Source organism: Calonectris borealis, chromosome 3, assembly GCF_964195595.1.
Source record: "Calonectris borealis chromosome 3, bCalBor7.hap1.2, whole genome shotgun sequence".
Classification (NCBI taxonomy): Eukaryota; Metazoa; Chordata; class Aves; order Procellariiformes; family Procellariidae; genus Calonectris; species Calonectris borealis.
In genome coordinates, this window is record NC_134314.1 from 97,959,267 (window position 1) to 97,982,379 (window position 23,113).

General features: G+C 43.3%; 1 protein-coding gene across 3 annotated transcripts in view; it reads right to left on the minus strand.

Annotated features, from left to right (window-relative positions):
• Nucleotides 1-23,113, minus strand: part of SOCS5 (suppressor of cytokine signaling 5) — a 64,925-nt gene that overhangs the window by 15,480 nt on the left and 26,332 nt on the right. Inside the window, exon 1 of one of the 3 annotated variants that reach the window (XM_075146859.1) lies at nt 14,753-14,916. The exons of the other annotated variants lie outside the window; for them this stretch is intronic. The gene's annotated coding sequence lies outside the window, so the exon portion shown is untranslated. Of the gene's footprint in view, nt 1-14,752; nt 14,917-23,113 lie in introns of those variants that run through there. 3 annotated transcript variants of the gene reach the window in all.

Genomic DNA, 23,113 nt, shown 5'->3' on the forward strand with positions numbered 1-23,113 from the left:
CAGTCAGGTGGGGGGGGAGGAAGGGAAAACCAGAGAACATTGTCTAGTGTTTGTGTGTACATAAGACTGCAAATTTCTGATAGCAATGGCATCAGTGGCACATAGGCATACAGGACTAACCTGTAGGTAACTTAAAATCCGTCACGATTTGAAGAAAAATGAAGATTTACCTTCATAAGAGTTCTGATAAACAACCAGACTGCTACATCTTTCAGCAAAATCTGTCTGTTCTCTCCTATACTGAACAAACATGGAAAAGAAACTCCTGCTCATCCGGGTACTAACTTCCTGTGAAGTTCACACAGCCACAGTGAGCTCTGCTGCTAGTTCAGAGTAAGGACAGCAATAAAACTCAGTGAAGGTTATCTCATACAACTTCAACTGTCTACATAATTGACATGGATTTTCTACGGGGGAAATGCATTAAAAAAGATACTTTAAGCTGTACACTCTCAACAGGCAGGCCATCTTTCTTAAAGCTTGAACTAGCCACCTCAAAAGCAGCAGAGAAATTCAGCCTATTTGGCAGGCTTAAGGTCTTCTTCCCAACAAGAGGGACATGCCTTTGAAAACTTTTTTTTTTCAATGTAATTTATTTATTACCATCACCCAATGCTTCCCATTATCAGACCACGTTCAGTGGCTTTCTGATTTGGTCTGAATTTTATAGGCCGGGTAGCTACCTAAAATAGTTCTTCAAAGTTGAAGTTGACGTAGGAAAAGTGTCCAAAAAAGTTACATTTCGGCTGTCTTAAAAACCCACCTCCTCATCTTATAAATTCAGGAAGTGTGGACTTTGGGTGGAACATCTTCTGCTGTCCTTATAGAAGTACACCCAAACTTGGTCCAGTTTGGAACTCCTGAAGGAAAAAAACCTTTAGGTTCATTGTCTCAGTAGCCTTTCCAGATTTTGTCTGTTAAGGTCTCTAAAGAATAAGATTGAGCTTTTTTTGATGACTGTCATGGCAATCAGTACTGACCAAATGCACACACCCTACTCGCATTAAGTGATTGAGTACGCTCCCTACAACCCACAGTTACACATTAGTATGACGAGTGGCATCCTTGTTATGCTCAGAAGTAACATATCTGTTCGCATACCGGAGAAGCCAAGCTTTAGCCCAGTACGGATACCTCACCTTCTCTAAGAAAAGCCTTAACACGGCCAAAGGTACAGTCAAGAGTACAGGTGTTGGTAGGAGTCTGGAGGTATTGGGGAGCTGATGGGACAGGAAAGCAGGAGGAATGAGTGCATGATTCTGGAGCTGACATGTGCCAGGGCTGTCTCACAGAGATTTCCCACCTGGCTTTGTGCCATAAGATGCCTCTCAACCCCCCAGTTAACTTGGGACAATTCTGGTTCCCAGGCTCTGCACAGCTTACCGCAGTCCAGAGATGTGCTTGAAAGAAAAATCCTGCTGAGCACACAGAGTGCAGGCAGTCTCCAGGGAATTCCACAACGAAATGTTGCCATATCCAGATCACAAATTTTCAAAAAGAGAATTGACTCAATTTTGGCAGATTTTCATATAAAATTAAAACATTACATCTCAGCCAGAGGTCATCCACTGACAAATTTCAAGTACATGTTCCAGTTCAGAGGTGCACTACAATATTTCAAAGAAGAGACTGCCATAAAAAAATGGCACAGACAATTATTCTAGTTTTGTTTCTGAAAACAGATGAAGAATTTTGGCTGAAAGCTTTAAACAAAATTAAACTCAAGGCAAAGAAAAGTCTTAAAGTATTTCAGTCCAAAAGATTAGAGTTCAACAAAGCTATAAACAACTGAATACAGCATCTCTTAAAAATTTTCTAACACTTCCTATTATCTATGGCAGTAAGAGATGAAGGAAGAACACCAGCGGGAACAATGACTCATGTGTGAACTCCCATTCTCACTTACACAGCAATGCACATTGCTACAGAAGTTTACAGCTGCACAACAAAATAGGACACTTTGTCAATGATATAGAATCACAACTATTCAAATTGTCCATTAAGAGTTTGCAAAATGATGGGTGGACAACTAGATGCTCTTGGGGTTATTTGTGTAATGGACAATGTCAGGTTCAGTGTAATAAAAGAGCAGGGTGATCCAGCAAACAAATAAAACATAAAACTATCTTCCTCTAAAAATTCCAACTGTTTACTCTTTGAGATCACATTAACACTCTATGCCATCTTGCTTTCTCCAGAAAACATTGTATGAAAGGCAAATCAGAGTGACCTTTGCAAGCCTCAGAGATATTACACTGAATTGGAAGACTTAACAGCCTCTATCTTGTACAATGGTATACTCCATCCTAAGAGTACTGAGTGGAGGCAGCAAACAAGAAAGTGAGGCAACATGGACATATACAGAAGGCAATATTCTCTTAAGTTATTACAGAAAATAGAGGACTTTTAGACCCACAGTAAGCAGGAGTTGAAGTCCACAAGGACCAGATAAGAACTCTCAAAGAGTCTGAAGAGGGGAAAAACCCCACCTCAACAGTAAGAAAATGCAATGACCAGGAGAGGTTTTTGTTCACTCTTCTGACTCTCTTCCAAGCAGTCCTGGACATCCTATCTAACCTCAAATCATATACAAAATGAAAACAGAAACATCCATGGCCACTAACTCTTTACTTCCAGTTACCATTGCTCAACTTCCACTATGGGCAATTTAAAGCTATTTGAAGTATGACGAGAAGAGCGCTACACGCAGATAGCCTAAAATTGGAATACCTTTGAATATAGCTACACCTGGTCCAAAGTTATACCTTTGTCTAAATACTGTTTGGTTGTTGTTGGTTTTTTTTTTAGTTTTTTTGTGTTATAGAATAGAATAGACTATTTCAGTTGGAAGGTACCTACAGCAATCATCTAGTCCAACTGTTTGACCAATTCAGGGCTGACCAAAAGTTAAAGCATGTTATTAAGGGCATTGTCCAAATGCCTCTTAAATGCTGACAGGCTCTTAACACTGACCACCTCCCTAGGAAGCCTGTTCCAGTGTTTGACCACCCTCTCGGTAAAGAAATGCTTCCTAATGTCCAGTCTAAACCTCCCCTGGCGCAGCTTTGAACCATTCCCACATGTCCTACCACTTGATACCAGGGAGAAGAGAGCAGCAGCTCCCTCTCTGCTTCCCCTCCTCAGGAGGCTGCAGGGAGCAATGAGGTCGCCCCTCAGCCTCCTTTTCTCCAAACTAGACAAGCCCAAAGTCCTTAGCCACTCCTCAAAGGACATTCCTTCCAGCCCTTTCACCAGCTTTGTTGCCCTCCTCTGGACACATTCAAGGACTTTAACATGTTCTCCCAACAGATTTCCCCCACAAAAGACTTCCATGGTCATACGTCCATTCTACCTGACAAGACGGGAGAAAGATGCAAAAGCAGCAATAGTTCTTTTAACAGCAACACCTGTTGGCACTATATTACAGCCCAGGGATGGCACACAGGTTTGGTATCACCACCACCAGCGGTTATGCTACTACTGACACGCTGCAAGCTTCAGCTCTGTAGACTCCACACACGCAGAACTTGATTTTGCCTCCTTCTCCTCCCTCACTTTATGATACACTCCTTTGCTGCTGCTCCTCACCAAGGAGGCTCAAGTCTATCCTCTTTCTGTGCTCTCCCATACAACAACCGAAGTACAGTTTACTCCTATCTGCTTAATTCCTGCACATATAGGGTAGGTATGCTTGCAAAGTCTTTTCAGTAGCAATTTTCTACATGCGTTTATTTGAGCCCCAGGCTTAGCTCCTGCATAGAGGCATTTAACTACCTATGCTGCCTCGAATGTTGAAGTACAATCACTTCCCATTAGAGCTAAATACATGGTTCAACTCCAAAATCAGTAAAAATATTATAAAATACAAATGCAAAGCTAAATGAGTAGGAAACAAGGATCAGAAGCACTGGATTCATCTATGCTTAAGGGATTTACAAATGGTGCTGTATCGGTAGGCCTACCTAGTAAGATTTTGTAACAGAGACGTAGCTTTGTACATTGACATTCTTTTCCTGATTTGGCTTCCATCACTCCCAAATCAAAGACCAGAATTTTTGCCGACGTAGCTGTATCTGTAACACCACCATAACTCCTGCTATATGCAAACCATGAGGGTTTCTGACAGCACAGTAATGACAGCTGAGATCAAGACTACTTTCCCATGCTAATAACAAACCCAGCTATGTTTGCAAAGTGTTTCCCTCTAGATCATTCCTTATACCAGTACCATGGTGTTTTTATAAAAGAAAAGTGCATATTGAACATTAGGAAAACTTACAGCGATTAATGAGACTGCAGAACTAAAATACCCTTCAGAAGAGAGGCATCAGCTGAATACTATCACACAGTATTCAACGACTAAAGTACATCATCCTGCTGCCGCAGAGAGCCACTGTTGTCTCCTCAGCCCCTCCAGGACACTAGAAGAATGCTCATAAACTAGCAAGGCAGAAGAGAATAAATTCTGTTAGGTATGTCATCCATGATGTCAGCATATTCTTAAACCAACAACTGTTAACTTACTGTCCTCTCTGAATTCAGAATAACTTGAAAAAAGACAGGGTACCATGCTTTAGAGATGACAACCTCACTGTTGGCAGGAAGCTTGGAGGCAGTAGGCTTTAAAAATGCCTCCACATCAACTTGTTTCTAAGAGTGAAAATTAAAAAGCTTCCACAAAATTGCTATCTATTTTACAAGTAAGCTGTACCCCAATAACTTTCTCACTAAGTGAAATCAGTTTTATACTTCCTTGAGCAACAGCTCACAGTAGATCTACAAATTACCTAGGTAACAGAGTTTTGAAAACCTTACTAGCACCTACTCCTATGTTTGCCTTTGGCAGAAAAAAGTTTTTGACTCATTTTTATGTTCAATTAATCCACACTCACATTCTTCATAGAAAGACTGCTGGAAAAACTCAACTTGCTGGAAACAGTAACTGTAATTACTGACCCTCTTCAAGTCAGCCAAAATCAAATTGCAAAGTAGATTTTTTGGCATTAGAGTTATAACTTAATGGTACAAAGAAAAGCAAGTCTGTGGGTAACAGAAGAAACCAAGCCCAAGATTTGTGAGGACTCAGAAAATGAGATACAAGCAGTGAGTTTACAGGAAAAAATTGAGAACGGACCCTGAACAAGATTAGCCTCTTTCTAGATTTGCACTGCATAACAAAAAGGGCAAAACTATTTCTTTGCACATCTTTGCTGTATCAAACTTTTGTCAAGAAAAGCATTAATATTAAAAAAAAGGAATATAATTTTATCAAATTTCATAGTAATGAACAAATTGTAAACCACAGCTGTATGGCATTTTATCTCCTTACATAACAATATTTTCTTTTCTCCACAATTTTCAGGTTTGCTTTACTCACTACTCTCTGGGATTATGAGGAAAGGAAAAAAAAAAAATCTTAGTGCCTCTGTATTTCTCAGGAGAACAGAAAACACCACTGCAGGTGTCCCATTAAGAAACTTGCGTGAAATTATACATGCCTCTGTCGATGAAACTGGCAAATCGAGATTCTTTTCACTTATTACAAGGCTTTAAAACAAGTACAGTGATGACATATTCCTCAACCATGCATAGATATACTACTAGTATGCCACGTTAACTAGCATTGAGATGATTGGCTTATGGTACAAAATTGATTCACCTCTCATATTTGACTAAAGTTTAAAAACTATTATAGAATTCATAAGCTACATAGATGTTTTGCAGTCTTTGTTTCTACTGCTATACAGTCAAAATACAGGGAATTACTTGCATAACTGAAACAAAAAGTGATTTCATAACATGATAATTTTTGAGCCTATAAGCAAGAACTTACAGGACTAAGACCTAAGTCATTTATATCTTAAGAATCATTTACAAAATAGGTAAAACTGCAAATCTTCAGCTTATCTATTGTCATCTATGATGCTCAGGGAGATTATTTTCTATCCAAATAAACCAACTGTATTGCTGAAAACAGAGCTGTAAAGTTCTTCTGGAGCTCACTACCAACAAGGATTTCCAAATATCAGTTAAATATAGATAGCCTCAAAAAGACAACTGGTGATACATTACTATGCTAATTTTTTTCATTCTTAAAATTCTGATCAAAACTAGTTGTAAAAAAAGCCGAACAGCACTCACCAAAAAAATACAACAGTGATCAATAGATGTGGGGAAGGGATGAACCAAACAATGCACAAATGCAGGGAGATTTCAAACTTTCAGACCACTTAAGAGTTAGTCCCTAGAAGCCAGCTTCCAGACCCAGTCCTGGAAACAAGTATAAGTTTAATCAACAAAAAGTCAGTTTTGCCTGAATTATATACATTTCTATGGTCTACAGTAGAACAAAATGTTTTTCCAAAACCACACACCATACTGAATCTAAGTCCAAACCTTAATCTAAAATACAAGATGACTACTACTTTTTCAGACACAAATTACTCTACTGGTCTGGACCTTAAGGCCCCTAACCTCATTTATTCTGTTCACAACTGTTAGACAAATATCAAAATAGAAAACTGTTCAATGCAGTGGTCATCAGTAATCCACATAAGCAACTCTGAGCTATAGATGAGTGCAATTACTTGATAGTTTTGAATTTTAGTCACATTCCTTCTGACAAAAACACTGAAAATCCTTTAACAGATGCTTCACTCCCAAAGGAGTTTGAGAGAACAAAACCATGTCATATGCATATACGGACTAACAGTTCTACTGACAAAAATGCTAAATCCTCTAACAGATGCTTCAGACCCCAAGGAATTTGAGAGAACAAAACCATATCATCTGCACATGAGAATTGACACTGGTCAACCCAGACTGAGGCAAAGCAGTTTTCTCACTTCTTATAGCACAACTGTTTCAGCATTATAAAAATTAAAGCTTCTGACAGATTCCCAGATTTTCTCATTTTAGTTCCAGTAACAGGAAACAGTAGATCAGCAGGTCAATCTGAAAGAATCCTTGTATTTATTCAAATAAATTTTGCTAGAATATAATTCAATGGGCAACAAAAATACCTCCATAATATAGACTACTGTGTGGATTTACTGGACTTGCAAACATTTTAATTGAGACATGAAAGCACCATAGAAGACCATAAGAGAAGTTATTTTGGAGTTGTCATACTGGAGGACTAATGGCTAAGTTATCCTTCTAACAAAGAACAAAAAAGAATTTTCATCTTCAAAGTGAGTAAGTGAATAGGAATTAGAAAAATCAGTATTTCTACAATTTTACAGTGCGCAATACGTTAAGCTTCCAGAATAAATGTAGATTTTCTCCAGAAGTCCATTTCAAACATTCTCTTCTAAAGATAACTAAGTCATCAAACGAAACTAACAATCACAATGCATAATCCAAGATGTGACAGAATTTTGTTAATTGCCAAACCAGGCTATAAACTAATAATGTCAGCAAATACTAACAGGCAGATGATGCGCTCCTGAAATACAGTAATGGGATGTAACATAAGAATAGCCCAGACCATCAAAGGGTACACCTAGTAAGAAACCTGTCTGGCCAATACATGCTGCTCAGGAAAGAATACCAGAACAGGTGAACTATTTATTAACAGATCCCTGATATCTTCTCCCAGAGTCAGTACTTTGCAGTTCAGGGCCTTAAACCCAAAGGTAGTACCTTTGCATTCTCCAAGATTATATTAACAGAAACTTTAGTCTCATAATCTCAATCTAAATTATTACATATAATTGTCCTACATCTGTAAGAACCAGAGGTCCTGTTGTCAAATTTCTTGCTTCCATAAATAAGGCATCCAGATCTTAAGGACAATAATTATGAGGAACTTCTTCAGTAGATAAACCACTTACATTTTTGAAGATAAAGCTGGTCTGATCCTGAAACTTTAAATCCAATTTATATCCAAATCTACCCAGCATTGCAACAATCTGCATTAAGGCCTTGACTTACTACTAACAAAGAAACAAATAAATAAAAATAAAGCAAAAATCAAAGGAGATCACGTTTATTGCCAAAGTTTTTAAGAATGTCAAATGTCCAAACGAGTTAAGCCACTGGCGAGAACTTGTAGAAATACCCAGTGAGATCTTGGCAGCAGAAACTTTGCTCACTGGATTCAAGAGACTTTTCTTATATTAAGGGTATGGCTAGATGAGAGAGACTTAAGAGAGAACAAGTCACTGCAGTCTGAAGGGACAACACAACACCATTACCCCTCTGCACCCCCTCGCCCCATCACACACCCCAGCCCACTCTCAGGCCAACGCCCGCACTCAGAGCTGGTCTCCCTGGCAAGTTGGTCTCCCTCAACAAGCCATTACCAACTAACCCAGAAGAGAAAAGAAAGGATAACATCACGGATTAAATGAACCGGTTGAATAAAAATTGAGAAACTGTGTCAGAGAATCTGGCGACTCCAAGTGCGTAATAAGGCAGGTACAATTTAGGACAGTTCAGACAGAAGCTTTATTAACTACGATCACAGTGAGAGAACATTGACAGCATCTCTTCTGGTTCTCTGCCAAGTGATGACAGAGACCCAACCTATATACTATTTCAGAAAAACGAAAAAGGCAAGGAAAAACAATCATTTCAGTGTTAACAAAGCCAGGTACCCATCTTTGGGAGGGATGGACTCCTTACATCCCTTGCTAACAGCCACAATTCTAAGGAGGACTTAAGCAGTAAATAACATGACAATATGGAGAGATGGCTCTTGGTGGAGCCTATAGGAGTGGCACACCTGATATTATCCTAGCTCAGAAGTGGGGAGTTGGAAACAATCACAGACTGCTAGCTTTTAGTTGAAAGGAATGTTGTTTTAGTAAAGATAACCTCGTGGCCAGACCTCTCAATCTTAAGTATTAATAATTTTACCACCACAACTGTTTGGCAGCTTAAAAATACATAGTTATTTTCCTCTTCCAAGCCATGAGTAAGACCAATGAATGAGAAATGAGATTTACCAAGTCTAAAAACTGCAAGATACGAGTGAATAGAAATTTTAACTTACTGAGCCAATTTTAAATAAAAAAACGTGTTTTGGTAAAATTGCTGGTTTAACTACTCATCCAGCACATCTGAAGTAATAAACAAATTTTTATTTGGTTTACAAACCAATTTTAAAATGCTATTTGTATATTTAATTGAATTCCACTTTCTATCCAAGTGAGGTTTAACATATGTTTAAAAAAAAAGGTATATAATTCACCATTCCTCAACAGAAATGTGAAAATTAAAGATCTAAGAAAACAAAGCATCAACTAAGCAGTATAAGTGTTTAACCAAATCTATCACACAAAGATTCCAGTCAACTGAAGATTAAAGATAATTTGCAGTCTAAAATTAATTCACTTTATCCATATGCTACTTCAAAAGAATAAGAGACCTCTTATTGCACTAGTGGAATGATTAAAATACTTCCTTCTTCACAGAGGCCAAATGTAAAAGCTCTCCAAAAACAAAGTTTAGTAATGGGTACTTTTTCCATAAGCGAGTCAATCAGTAAATCAGACTCTGCTGCACAGGCCTCACTGCAAAACCAAAAACCTAAGGTACAGAGGCAGAGTATATAGTTAGATATAAAAGCAGATGTACCTAAGCAGACAGAATTCAAGGTATCAGAAGTTAGAGACATCTTGGAGATGGAAGTCTGGCGTTAAAGTTCTTTTCAAGAAACAGGGCACTTGCAGGTCTGCCCTATTAAACGTGTTCATCCTTAGCTAGCCAAGTTCCATGAAGAAAATTAGAGTCAAACTGGCATAAGCAATCACTCCAACCTAAGTTTTTGCTGGTTTAAATACTTCAGCTGATAACACAGTACATAATCTAGAATTCAGCTAGCCAGGAACACACCGTATATGGCTACCTAAAGAAAATTCTTCAGAGTCCTTAAGAAGTATTACTTATCTGGGCAGCCTCCATCTCCCCCTCCTTCTTATCCCAATCTTTCAAAGATAGGCTTTAAATGTTTTGCAGCTGTCCAACATTAAGGCTGAAGAATTCAACAACCACGGCTGTATAAAAGCACAGGGTGAAAAGCAACTACCACGTTATCCAGGAATTCAGGACCAGTTACAGATCCAGAAGACGTTCCTGACTGCAAACTTCTTTAACAAAATCTGGATAAGGTCCCAAAAGCAGATAAACCTGTAAAATTACTCTTTCTTCCTTCCAGATAATTCTTCAAATGAGCTTCTTCCATATAAACTAGTGCAGACTATGCATAACTACATTGAGTTTTAGCCAACCTCTCTCACAGCCAAAAATATCAACCACCACCACTGCACACATTTTCTTACTGAGATTTTCAGAAGGTCTGCAGAATCTTATAACCATGAAGTTAGTGAGCCATTTCATATTTCCTGAAACTAAACTGCACATTAGATGATTCACCAATTAGTGTATTCATGAAGCTTTAAAAAGCAATCAAAATTTCATTTTTGTTGAAAAATTTAACAGAGATGTCCAGCTGTATGCATGGAGAGAGCATGTGGGCTTTTCTCCTTTATTTAACCTAACGAACAGCTATGTTAGCTGGTGAAAAATATTCAGCGTGTCAGAGTTAATTTATAGAGCTGACAAAGTATAAGGGCTCCAGAAGGTATAGCATACATTTACTAAACTTTAAATACAATATTTTAACTAGATATAGCTCAAAGATTAAAATAAGCTGTCCAACAACCAAACCACACAAATACATATCGTTTCAGAGCACTTCTTATTTAATGAAGCAATTGCATGTTTGTTTCAAACTAATGCATAGGTTTACAGTATCAGAAAAGTTGATAATCCTTCTGACCCCAAACCCCATAAATCAAAATGCATTTTTTTTAAAGAGGTAGACATCTTTAGAAAACAGCAGGCATCTCAATATAGTGCAGGCCATGATCAGATGGAGGGGAGGCACTGCATATTGCTCAACACAACCAAGCCTTGTGGCCTTAATGAAGCTTCTAAGCATAAATACCACAACATAAATACAAAGTGCTAATTTCCCCTTAAGGTTGAAGAAACTACCAAGCATAGCTCTTGGGGAAAGAAGAGGCAAGGAAATCAGCCTAAAATAGACAGCTACTCAAGAATTACTTAACTAGCCAGCCTATACTAATATTTTGGAATAGGAATCAGTATTTTAGGAGTTTATGGTGAAGCCTTTACATCAAAAGTTCTTTCTTTCATTCTACAAAGTCATGAATGTACATTTTAGTGAAGAAATTGTTTAGATTTTACATTTGTTTTCACTATTTGTAGCAGTAGATGACACATCACCAATTTAACTAAATCTTAAGAATAGATAAACCTCCTGTATGACAGTTACATGGAGTCATCTGAGTCCCATGAAGTATCTACCAAAAATTGAGCTATTGAGCAACAGGCTATCACAGGACAAGGTAATTTACAACTATTAAAAGCACTCATCACTATCCTTTGATTAGACTGAAATACATCTCTTACTTAACCTTAAACCCAATGAATGAGACCAGAAAAAATGCATGTTATACCATCTTGGGTTATTAGTCCATCACGGAAACATGTGAATTGCCACATCAAATTCGATGAACAGTCATCTCTCTAGAACTTTGCACAGAGTGACAGGTTTCACATGTTTCAAAGAAGATTAAAAAAAACCCCTTCTAATAGAACACAGTTGATTTCTAATCCCTTCCATCTGCTCTCTCTTTCTTAGATGTACCTGCCATCATTAAAAGACCAATAGAAGAGAAATTCTAGATATTCCTCCAAGGACTAACCCAGCCATTTTTCCAATGTTCTCATACATATGAAGTCACGTCAAGCTATTGCATGCTACCCAGCTGTCCGAATTCACTAGCTAGTTGTATTGCTAATGCAATTCTGAAACCAGAGTAGATGCAAGACCAACTGGAAAATCAGAACAGATTTCAGCAGCTCAGCCCATCAGGTCTCAAAATTGTTTTGTTTTCTCTTTTTTGTAGTTTGCTTTGGACTGACAAAGAATGCACCCTAGAAGTATAGCTAATTCACTCTGCCATAGTTATTAATGTACAAAACCCACAGAAAGACAGAATTAAATCTGTTCTGACAGAAACCCTATTGCTAAGGCTATTGCTTTGACACCAGGTCCACTTGAATATCTTGGTTTACAGATTGACAACTGAATGAATTAGGAGGTTGTTAACACGGAAACTTGCCTTCTTTCAGTATCTCACTGTAGTAACCTCATCAACTGGGGATATTCAAGGTAATAAGGGTTATGTTCAGGCTGAGGGCTACATGACATCTTCAGCAGGAAGCCTTTAATGGCACAAACCTGAGTGACAGGAGATCTTGAGGTGTGTGAACCACACCTCAAGATTTTTATGGATGCAACACAATTTAACTACAAAATTGCCCTAATGTAATCTGTGAGCACAGTGGCCCATAAGAGATTTGAATTCAGAAGAAAAATTATGAGATCTAAGTGAGTAAGGCAAACGGCATTTGGGGGCTATGATATACTCCATGGTCATTACCTAATGACATAAACCCAGTTTCCCTTCCTGAAATAAACTTATGAAAGGACTTTCCATCCTCCTCAATAATTCGTTGGACTCAAAAATTCTGGCGCCCATAAATTACAATCTCCATGTTGCACAAATACACTTTGTGAGGAGGAATGGGACTAAAAAGTCTCTTTTGTAAGAGTACTGTATCTTGGAGTAACATCCCTAAACTGAAGTTAATCAGGTTTACATGAAAGGAAATTAGGAATTACACCCTCATTGTACAATCCCTTCATCGTATAAGCACTTCTAGAAAGGCACCTTAAAACACTGATTCTGTAAAGAACTTCACACTAAAGGGTCCGGCAACTGAACAGTCTCATTCCAGTATTGGGTCCTAAATCATATGATATTAACAAAATTATTAAAGTGAAACTACTCTAAAGCTACATTTTAAATGATAATGCACTTAAAACCTAGTAAAATATTTACTGTGGTGCTTACAACCACTGATGGGTCTTTTTTGCCATTCATCCAGAAGGGGGGGGGGGGGGGGGGGGGGGAAGTGCCCTGAAATGCAATTGCTCCTCTAAGGGAATTTTAAGTTTAAAAAATAATTACACAAAAGATGTTAAGATAAAGTAAAAACTCGAGAAAACAGAAGACTCAAATGTATTTGAAGCATTTGAAGTATTTAGCTGGCCATGAAAATGCAGTTTAGTCTTTTGCACGATGTTTTAAAGCCAGGAAAAAACCTCTCAAGATTTTCAACTCTCATCTTGATATCCAATGCACATACTTAGTTCACATGTCTTCTGAAGGAGGCAGAACAATTTAAAATGAGATCCAGTCAACCTCTGTGCAAATTTATAGAACACAAGTATTTTTAAGCAAGGTTATATAAATGCAAGCTTTAGTAGTACTATCCATTCACGTCATCTCCCTCCAAATAATTCACTTGGGCCACAACTATCCCCAAAATATTCTCCTGTAATAGGAGTATACTGCACCAACCAAAGCACTCCTGAAGTTGTTGCAATTTATGTGAGAAAAGGTGTACCTTTACCAAACTAGGCAATGTCACAAACCATAATGGAATTAGCTTCAATGGAAAAGCATAGTATTTTTCATAATAGGGTTTGCATGGCAGGGTCAGGGATCACACCTCACATGACGGGATATGGTACCCCATATGATGATTAGCATAAAATTTACAGTTTACAATCATAGAAACATTGTAGAAAACTTTGACAAGTTTTAGAGGAGAGAGAAAAGAAGACAGAAGCATTCTGTAAGTATTCAAGGGAATGGAAGCGTAACTATTGTACATCCTGTGTTCATAAGAAACATGCTCAGATGATACACAAACCTGATGAAACAAACATATCAGAGACAGAAGTGTATCCCACGGGATTAAGCCATTGTGATGCAGTGCAAGTATTGAATTACAAAGTTAACAACAGCAGAAATAATACGATTTACTGCTTCTACGATTCCAAGAAACCATTGGTAACTTCGCGTTAGATGCATATGAAGACGACTTCCAAACTTTTGTGAGCGCCCATGAGGGAAGCAGCCTGATGTTTAACGTACCAGCCCTCCACAGAAGGGGTTAACAGTAGCTTGTGTGCCCTGAAGACTCTTTAATGGCAGTTTTGCAAGGGCGATTTCCATACGGACTAACATGCGTGCAAACTCAACTACGGGAGACCGCCGACCAAACCCCCTGCTCCCGCACCAGCTTCAAAATTAACCTGGAAGCCCAAGAGGAGCAGCAGCTCGGCGCTGCCTTCCCGCCAGCTGCCCCACACGGGGCGCCCCCGACCCGCTGCCTCGGGGTGCCGACACCGGTTTCGGGCTGGGGCGGGTTTAAGCCCCAGCCCCCCAGGCTTCGCTACAAACGCCAGTCCCGGCTTGCCCCGGCTTTCCCCGCCTCTCTCAGGAGGGTGGCCAGCACCGAGCAGAGCTGCCCCCCGTACCGTGTCCCCCCCCGCCCCGGGGCGGCCTTCTCCCCCGCGGGCACCCCGCCGCGCCCCGGCCCGGCCGAGCCCCGCGGCGGCGGTCCGCAGCCGAGCCCTCCCCCTCCCGCTCGCCCGGCCCCGTCCCTTCCCCCGGCTCCCTCGGGCGCTGGCTGCCCACGGCCGGGAGACGGCGGCAGCTCCCCGCCTCCCTCACGGAGCCGCGGCCTCGGGGGGCAGCAGCGGGTCCGGGGCCGCGGCGGGGAGCGGCCGCCTCTCGCTGCCGGGGGGCGAGCGGCGCAGGTCCCGTCCGCCGAGCCCGAGCCCCGACCGGGAGGCACCTACCGCTGCGCCGCGGCGGGGACAGCGACGCCTCAGCGCCGTCCCGGCGGCCCCAACGGCCGCAGCATCCTCCGCTGCCCCGCCCGGGCCCGCCGCCTGCCGCTCGGCGCGGACAGAGCGATCCGAAGGAGCCCCCTCCCCGGCCCCCCTCCGCCGAATGGAAAATAGTTCCCCGGGCCCTGGAGCGGAGAGAGCGGGAGCGACACCTCGCTAGCCAATGAGAGCGGACCTGGCCCTCCGCAGCGCCAATGGGAGCGGCAGGCTGGCTGAGGCGGGGCTTCGTGCAGCCTACCGGGCCGCAGCGTTCGGACTGACCCGCTAGGATCTCTACGGCTAGCCTCCATTGACGACCATCTTGGAGTCGGGCACGATGCCCAATCTGGGAAGGGGCTCGCCGGCGGCCATTTTGGGTTCGGGCGAGGGGCGCCGGGAGGGGCTGGGTCACGTGGCGGGGGCCGACGGGAGGAAGCGGCGGGGGAGGGGGTGGTGGCGGCCGCCGGCGGGGCGGGGCGGGGCGGGCCGGGGGGCGGTGGCTCAGCCCGGCCCGGCCCGGCCCCGCCCCGCCGCGCTGTGCCGGGTCGGAGGGCGGCTCAGGCGGGCCGAGTTCGCCCGTGGCGCTCGGCGTCCGACTGGGAACCGCGGTGGCCGCCAGGGGCAGGCTGGCGGGAGCCGGCCGCGGCGCTTCTCCCCGGAGCGGAGGCCGAGAGGCTCCCCGCGGGCACCGGTTAAGACGTGCCCGGCCGCCCTGGCCTTGCGGGACAGCCCCTGGGAGACCGTGCCTCGCCCGGCTTCCAAAGTCCCACCGAGCCCGGGCCCGGGACGGGGCTCGGCCGGCCCCCCGCGAGCGGGCTGGGGGGCGCCCGGCTGCCCGGCGGCGGTGCGGGCCCCGGCTCTGCTCCCCGCCGCCCCACCGCTCGCCCTTGAAAGCTTGTAAGAAGTGTTCAGAGCAGCTCCCCGACGTGGTCGGAGTGCGTATTCTTTCTTTTTTAAAGAGATGGCTACCTGGCTGACGTACCTGCGGTGGCAGCTGCTCATTTAGGTAACGCCTCCAGCTGCCCTAGCATTGTATTGGGAGAAGTCAAGCGGTTCCTTGCAAGCAGAAGGGCCTACTAAATGCTTACAAATTGAGGCTCTTGAAGACACGTGGGTATTGCTGGAAGGGATAATACCCCGTACAAAACCGTTTCCTCTCCCTCCCTTTAACAGGGAGCAAATTCATTGCTTGGCTGAAGTACATCTGAAGTACATTTGCTCACGTCAGACAAAGGAATCGCTCATTGCTGCACCAGTACAAAAAGACAACTTAGTACTCCGAGTAACGGAGCGCATCTCATCTTTCTGCATCTAGCAGACAAACTGGGACACTGCAGTACGGAGGGTAGGCAGTTAGATGGGAAAAAAATGGTTAGATCAGAGGGTAGGGGTCAATGGGCTGTACTCTACTGGAAGCCAGTAGCAAGCAGAGTATCGCAGGGGCCAGCTCTGTTTGACACCTTTCTCAGTGACTTTTGAGGAGGAGATGGAACGCATGCTCATCAAGTTTGCAGGTGATGCCAGAGTGGGACAGTGGAAATGCTGGGCGACAGAGCTGCCATTCAAAGGACAAATGCAAGGAAGTTCAACAAGTCCAGCACCTGGGAAGGAAGAGCCCTCTGCAACAATACAGGCTGGGGAGCAGCTTTGCAGGAAAGGACGTGGAGTGTTGGTGGACTGCAAGTTGGCCACGAGCCAGCAGTGTGTCCTGGCAGCAAAGGAGGCCAAGAGCATCCTGGGTTGTATCACCAGGAGCATAGCCAGTAGGCCAGGGAGAGTGATTATCTGTTTCTGCTCAGCCACACGTGAAGAGTGTGTCCAGTTTTGGGTCCCCGAATGCAAGGAAAACCTTAACAAACTGTAGCGAGTTCAGTGGAGGCCACCAAGCTGTCCAGGGGAAGCTGCAGCACTTGCCCTGTGAGGAGAGGCTGAGGTAAGAGGCCTCATTCAGCTTGGAGAAGAGGCAGCTTCAGAATACTTCTGCATACAGAACACAGCCTAGCATATACATTACCAGCAAAAACCCTAAAGATGAAATAATACACTGTATAAGCAATTCTGCACCTTGGAAGAGGATGAAAAATATAATGAAACATACATAATTGATGTTAGTTGCATTCAAAATTATACTGATGAGGCCAATGTGTGAATTTACATTTCTAGAACAGGGTAGCACTCATGAAGGATTTATGTGCACCCAGCACAGATGCAGCTAAATTGCCACTTCGCAGTCTACATAAACAGTGCAAGAAAAAATGAGCTAACAAGTGGTAAAAACAGGCAAAACAAATATAGAGGCAACATAGCCAGAATCTAGTTAGTCTAACAGCTCAGCAAGGGAAAATGCAAAGTCCTGCATCTGGGGAGCAACAGCTCCAGGCACCTGTACATGCTGGGGGCTCACTGGCTAGAAAGCAGCTTTGGAGAGAAGGACCTGAGGGTCCTGGTGGACACCAAGTTTAACATGAGCCAGCAATGTGCCCTTGCTGCAGAGAAGGATAACAGTATCCTTGGCTGCATTAGGAGGAATGTGGCCAGCAGGTCGAGGAAGGTGATCCTTCCCTTCTACTTTGCACTGGTGAGGCCACAGTACTCACCAGTACTGTGTCCGGTTCTGGGCTCCCCAACAGAAGAGAGATATGGAGCTACTGGAGAGAGTCTAACAGAGGGCTGCTAAGATGATTAGGGGATTGGAGCATCTCTTCTATGAGGAGAGGCTGGAAGAGCTGGGATTGTTTAGCCTGGAGAAGAGAAGGCTCAGGGGGATCTCATCAATGTATATAAATATCTGAAGGGAGGATGTAAAGAGGACGGAGCCAGGCTCTTTACTGTGGTGCCCAGTACCAGGACCAGAGGCAATGGGCACAAACTGAAACACAGGATGTTCTGCCTGAACATCGGGAAACACTTTTTCACAGTGAGGGTGACCAAGCACCGAAACTGGTTGCCCAGGGAGATTGTGGCGTCCCCATCCTTGGAGATATTCAAAAGCCATCTGGACATAGTCCTGGGCAGCCAGCTCTAGCTGATCCTGCATGATGAGGGGAGGTTGGACGAGATGACCTCCAGAGGTCCCTTCCAACCTCTATCATTCTGTGATTCTGTAACATTTAATATCACCACATCACCTGAGAGATTTTGCTTCAAAAGCTTCACTTATCTTTGTGCTGGTTTTGGCTGGGATAGAGTTAATTTTCTTCACAGTAGCTGGTATGGGGCTATGTTTTGGATTTGTGCTGAAAGCAGAGTTGGTAACACAGGGATGTTTTCGTCACTGCTGAGCAGTGCTGACACAGAGTCAAGGCCTTTGCTGCTCCTCACCCCACCCCACCAGCGAGTGGGCTGGGGGTGCACAAGAAGCTGGGAGGGGACACAGCTGGGACAGCTGACCCCAACTGACCAAAGGGATATTCCATACCATATGACGTCATGTTCAGCATACAAAGCTGGGGGAAGAAGGAGGAAGGGGGGGGACATGAGGAGTGATGGCGTTTGTCTTCCCAAGTAACCGTTAATCATGATGGAGCCCTGCTTTCCTGGGGATGGCTGAACACCTGCCTGCCGATGGGAAGTGGTGAATGAATTCCTTGGTTTGCTTTGGTTGCGTGCACGGCTTTTGCTTTACCTATGAAATTGTCTTTATCTCAACCCACGAGTTTTCTCACTTTTACTCTTCCAATTCTCTCCCCCATCCCACCAGGTGGGAGTGAGTGAGCGGCTGGGTGGGGCTTAGTTGCCGGCTGGGGTTAAACCACAGCAATCTTTTCTGCAGTTACCCAGTACTGACTCCACTTGTATAAAAGTTCCATAAGTCAGTTTTAACTTCAACTTGTAGGCTGTTTCCCTTTTAAATTACTTCTGCAGCAAACTAGCATTCGTTTTCATTTCTAGTATATGGTAAATATTTTTATGCTAGACACTTACAAACTTCTCAGAAGTATAAAGTTTTAGTAACATAAAACCCCAGATTTGCTGTATCTCTTCTTCTTCATAAAGCAAATCCTCCTGATGTTACCATTTTTGTCAGGATTAAGGTTCAGTAACAGTCGTCTTCATCTAATGAAAACACTTGCCGTTCTGGACTGCTACTCCGGCAAAAAACTAGTAACTGAATAGAGGGAAATAATCAACTGCTTTGTTCTTACTACCGTATGTTTCATTTTGGGGATCTGATGATAGGATGGAGGAAATTAAAGAAAATAGGCTGCTACTTGCTATATACAAGATTTCCTAATACCAGAAGAACTAGGCTGTAGCCAGAGCCCAGCAGGATGGAGACTGTGTGGCTGGTGGTTATCATCCCCAGGCTTCCCCAGCCTGACCCGCACAGCTGTGGGATCTACTTAGATTTTGGGAGGAAGCATTGGTGCAGGGCAGCAACACTGAGACCTCAAAGCATGATGCCACTTGCCGTAGTATTTCTGTACTAATGTGTTAGTATGGACATCTTAAAGAACTGTATCAGTAAGACTCAGAAGGATATAAGAAAGCCATGGGCAATTGTGGACGCTCCAGATTATGAGGCTGCAATGAGTCTATTAAAAGAAATCACATCACCTTCTTTCTCAGGATGTGCACACACCCTTGAATGCAAAGCAGTTCTCTGGGGAAACATCTGGGCAATCCCTTTTTTCATAAGGCAATTCATTTTCCTGATGGAGGGCAATGATCCATTCATTGTGGGAGGACAAGGGGACACTGTGAAGAAACAGGGCTTGGAAGAAGGTGATCAGAGGCTGGAAACAGAGCAGGCTGCTACCTCCCACACTGGCCTGCTTTCATCTTTCGATGTTTATTTCCCGGGCGTGCCGCCAGCTCCTGTGTGTGCTGCCAACAATGCAGCGCAGCACTGCTGGGCATGCCATGCACAGTGCCCTCAGCCTGCCTCTTCTGGGTGACACTGCCCACTTTCTGTGCTATCAACCACCATGGTTGCTTCACCAGTCCTGAGCTACCACATTAACTGCATTTCTCTAGCCCAGCTCTGCTGGATTGTTGCTTCTCAGTGTGTCCCTGACTGATCCTGCTTCTGGGTGAAAAATTGCCTGACCCTGGCAAGCTCTGCAGCTCTGGCTCCGAGCACCTTCTCCCGCTCCCTTCTCCAGGGTTTATCCTCTCTGCAGCCTAGAGCAATTCTGAGAAAGCAAATGCAAGCATAGACCTTAAATAAAATGTTTTAATATCAAACAGAACTTAATAAAGTTTGATGAAGTTAATCAAGGCATACGTTCTCCCCTCACTCCTAGCAGCAGCATCATTCACATACCAAACCTCAGTTAGTGCGTCAGGAGTTGTAAAATCGAATTGTAGTTCAGCAAAGCAAAATAGCGCCCTTTCAATTCTGGCTGGCGTAGCAATCAGCCTTCTCTGCAGACCCAGCATCCCTGCCCTCTGACCAGAAGTCTGTGTGTCTGTGAGAACCGTGGTGCAGCTATAGCGGTAGGACTTTTCCTGTGCTAGGGTGCTTCTTCTAGGCCATAGTGACACACAGCCAGAGGATTGCCCATGAAAGTCAGAGCAGTCGTCAGAAGTGTGATCATTTGATACTGCCTCCTCACTTCCAGGCTTTTTCCCTTCAGACTGGAACTAGATGAACACTCCTCTCTCCTTCAGCCAGGCAGAAGAGAAGAATTAGTGATGGAAAATCTAAGAAAATGGCAAAGAAAGAGAGCTGGAGTAAAACAATAACCCCTTTCATTATCCTGCTGAGGAAATCTGGGTGTCTATGGTTAAATCCTGTCAGCAAAGAAGACTTGAAGCAAAAGGATGATGAGCATGTACTAGATAAACCACAAGATTTGGGAAGAGGGACTTGCAATAGGGACAGAGACCTCTGCAAAGCAGAAGTGGGCAATTCTGGGGAAGGTAGAGCAAGCTCACACAAGTGTGGAGCCTTGCCTGGTGTCTAATCCAACAAAAATAATCCCAACATGGAACAGATTACGAGCTGAGGAATCCCCATCAGCAGGCCAGCCAGCTTCATGCAGCTGGGCACCTTGAGTTACCAAGTGCTACCCTGCTTTGCCTTCACTGACCTCTGACAGTTCTGCTCGCATGTAAAATCCTGACAGTTCTGCTCGTATGTAAAATCAGCCGCAGCACGGTGATCTGGTTGTTTGCAAGCATACTCATTGTTAATTTTACAGGACCAAAAGTTGCATCTTGCCCAAATGAATAGAAGGCAAATTTGCACTTAAACCTGTGAGCACCTCAGGTATCAGAAGAGAATTATATTTTTGAAATGTTGACCTGAACATCCAGCACACCTGCCCTAGCCAGGGACTGCCCTTCGAAGAAAAGGCAAGGCTGCTTAAATGACTGGAACCAAGCTGGGGAGACATAGGTCCAAAGGCTTTTAATCTGGGCTAACTGAACATGACTAGAAGTAGAGGGGCGTGAAGTAAGGACACCTTGGTGTAATCACTGTGGCGGAGGAAGAGCTCGGAAGCAGTTACTTGCTTTCTCTTTCAGTCCTTTGCTTTCTTCTGCCTGCTTCAGTGCAGTTGAGCTGGGGGAAAGACCTAGAAGCCTTTCTGGATTTTTCTGAAGCTATGTCATTTGCGTGGATGAACTAAGAACATCTATGATGCTCCTTTCTCCATCGTTGCATACCTTGAACGAGCATTGACACCAAGGCTGAAACATCAGCTTTCTGATTCAGTTGCAGGTTCCCCATTTTGCACAGGTGTTAATAGTGATTCCTCCTGCTGGGCAAAGGACAGCCAGGCTCCAGGACAGCTTCAGGCAGGCGCAACGCATACAGTGACATTCAAAACTACTCTGACATGTCCAAGCACCACCCAAGGCTGTAGGATGTGGTCTTGATCTTTCTTTTACTGAGTAATACGAAGAAACTGCTAGAACCGGTCCCTAGCCTACCCTCTTTTGCTTACGTGCTTGCTCATTAAGTAGCTTCCAATCATCCCAAGAGTCTAGAAGTCTGTTCTTGCAGGTGCAAGGAAGGTATCATTTTAAAATATTTCCCTTTGAAATGCATTTATTTGTGATCTACTCTGGTGCTCTATTACTAATTTGTGAATTGACATACTTTTCTCTTGTTAGCAGTAAACAGCATCTACCATGACCTTAAAATGAAAGGGTCTGAAGGTTTTAAGAGGAAGGTAGACAATTTGTAGAAAGTCAGTGCTTAGCATTTTTTGAAAACCAGGTCCCTCTTTAAGGTATTTCAAATTGAACACATAAAAGCGAAGAAACCCAAATCATTAGCTACTTTTGAAAATTTTAGCCAGGGAACACTTTTTTAGTGCTGGTTGTGGAGTCATTAATTATCATTGCATGGAATGTAATAACAAACCAGAGCTCCCCAATGGGCAAAAGCAAACTACTTCTCTTCTAGCTTTTTTTTTTTTTTTTACAGCAACAATAAAACATATTATTATGCACTTCCAATCATGAATATTCTCCAAAGCAACTTGATATTAAAACCCAAATCATCTGACTGGATGAGTTTTTACAGATTGTTACAGCAGGGCAAGCCAGGAATGTTATTAGAGTGGCCTGAGGCACAGTGCTATTCCATGGAAACTTAAAAACAGTTAAAAATTTAAAGTGTTCCAAAATTCATTTTCTCAAAGGGGATTTGTGGCACTGCTGAGATTAGAGCTGTTCCTATTCAAGCAGCTATATTCCTGATGAGACCTTCATTTGTGCCTATTTTGTCTGAACGATCTGGTTTATTTCACTGTGGCAGAATACTAATGTGAGCTGGCAGTTCTGTTGTCTGGACTTGTTTCATTTTCCCTCCTTTCTTCAGCAGCAATGCATTTGCATAGTTTTTCAGGCTACAGCAACAGTAGGAAAAGATTGGGTTGAAACCTAGTTAATGCCACCCAAATACATTCCAGGTTTGTGTTTTCAGTGCTCGGTCTCTGTGACTGCACACTGTGCTGCAAGACTGGCAGACCATGCCTTCTGCGATTCAACGGAAGACCAGTTTTCAGCATTGATGTAGCACTTTTCATCTGCAGAAGTCACAGTTAGTTAGAACGAGGCTAAGCAAAATGATGTGTAACTCAGGTGCCTGACACCAGCATGAACAGGGTTGCGTTATTTCATCTTTCCGAGTTTTAGAACAAAATTTAGGTGCAAAGAGGTAAGGAATCAATGCAAGAGACATGGGCCAAGGTTTTTGAATATAAGTATGAGCAACCTACAAAGTTGCTTTAAAACATCTCTTTGTTCCCCAGGTCACTTGACTGTCAGCATAATTTGACTATAAATTGAAGCAGCCAAACAGTCCCCAAGAGTATCTGAGTAGGCTATATTCTTCCGTGGCAGTGCCTGCCAGGAGGTGTTTTGGGAGACATTCTG